The sequence below is a fragment of the Lucilia cuprina genome, chromosome 3 (assembly GCF_022045245.1).
Source record: "Lucilia cuprina isolate Lc7/37 chromosome 3, ASM2204524v1, whole genome shotgun sequence".
In the NCBI taxonomy this organism is placed as follows: domain Eukaryota; kingdom Metazoa; phylum Arthropoda; class Insecta; order Diptera; family Calliphoridae; genus Lucilia; species Lucilia cuprina.
Genome location: NC_060951.1, coordinates 45518836 through 45521005, shown reverse-complemented (window position 1 = coordinate 45521005; position 2170 = coordinate 45518836).

Sequence of the window (2170 nt, the reverse complement as noted above, 5' to 3'; positions counted from 1 at the left end):
GAAATTTTAGTTTTTTATCAATAAATGGCTTAAATATTTTGGAATTATGGTAATATTCAACATAAAAGTTTCTTTACAAAAAATAAAAATGTTATAAAAGTAAAAATTTTAAAAATATACTCATGGTGTAGGGTATCATATGGTCGGCCATGCCCGACTATACTTTCCTACTTGTCTTAATTTTTTCTTTGTTCGGGTATTTAGATATGTTGGCTTCAGTTCTATTCCTTTTGAAATTTCCTAATTAATTTTAATGTACATATTTTCCTAATTGACCAAAAACGGCGATACCGCCCCATCCATGGGGTAATTACGCCAAGGGGATCGGTTAGATTTGTCATTTTTTTGTTTATTTCCCTTTTTATTATTTTAACCAAACTTTGTTCAACAAACAAGCATTATTACATTTGAACCCCAGGGGCAGTTCTAGGGTTTAGTTAAAAATTTTTCGACCTTCCAATTATGTTATCGAAAAAATATTATGTCTTATGGTTCACTATTATTGACGTTATATGGCCAACAAATATATTTTTTCTATCACAAAAACAAAAAAGTTAGCACAAAAAGTACACACAGTGAAATATTTGAATAACAATAAATCACGTTTGCCGCCGTTTCTTACAGTAACTTCAGTTGTCTGTTTTCAATGACTTTGGTCGCTGTTCCTACCGTGGCTTTGGTTGTCTGTTTTTCAGTGACATCGGTTGCCTGTTCCTATCGTTACTTCGGTTGACTGTTCCTATCGTAACTTCGATCGCCGGTTCTTATAGTGACTTCGGTCGCCTGTCCTTCCATTGACTTCAGTAGCCTATTCCTACAGTGACTTCGATCTCCTGTTCTTACAGTGACTTCCGTCGACTGTTCTTACGGTGACTTCGGTCGCCTGTTCTAACAGTGACTTCGGGCCGAATCAACAGAGGCCATCCCATTTGCGTGGTTGTAAACGAAAGTGATGTTTTACATCTCTGAAGTTAAGCAACGGGGCAGCTAGAAGTTAAGGCCAACTGTTACATCTTATCGCAACTAATCACTCGTATCATAAATCTTTCAAATTGTATTAAGAATAAATATATTATTTAACTTAACTCTTGGAAAGGATAAAAATATCGTGTTATTCGACCCTAAACTCGAATAGGCTAATCCGAAAACAATCTATAAAAGAGGACATTTTCGTCATTCTAGGTACTTGAAACTGTTTTTGTACGAAACGAATGAAAAAATTCGTTCTCTACAACACTGAAAATAATCCATGCTCAACTTTACGAAAAAAAATTTCGGAACTTCTATTTTCGTAATATTTACAAAAATTTCGTGTATATTACGAAATATTATTTAACAAAGCCCTTTTCTATTTTTACGAAAGTACGAAAACCTTTCGTAATATTTTTTTCTTAAATTTTAGCGAAATTAAACATAATGATATTAATTATATTATGATTAAATAAAACTACAACATTTTTATAAAATTTAAGAAAAAGTACAATATTATTCTCGAATTATTTTCATTAACAAAAAAAAATAATTTTGAACTAAAATTAGAAAATTTATTTTAAAATGAACAAAAATGTTTGAATAAATTAATATTTCGTTAATTTTACCATATTTATTCGAAATTCCCTTTTTTCAATTTATGTAAATTAATTTTTTCATGAATATTTTGCATTATACTAAAATATTTTGTACAATTTCGTATATATTACGAAAGAATTTCGTGGTACGAAAAACGAACGATTCGTACAATGTACGACATTTTTCGTATATATTAGGCATGAATTTTTTTTTCAGTGTACTTTTTGATTTTTAAATAATTTTAAACTGAAAACATAACATCAGACATATGTATATAGGATCCTGATTGAAAATTTATAAGAGCAAACTTTCTGGTACTTTTTCATTCTTCAACTATTTAATTTTTTTGATATCAATGTAGAAACATAGAATAACGAAGAAAGGGGACTTTATGGAAGGTTTCGTTACTTTATAATATGGATTATTGATGAATTCTACAGGTTTTTGTTAAATTTGTTTTTTAATTTTAATTAGAGTAGTGAAGCATACATAGTAATTCTATTCTTTAGTTATATTATTACAACTTCAAATTATTCGTGGTGTCATCATAATTGTAGCCACCACTTTTTTTTAAATGAATAGTTAAAAAAGCTTTGCCTCA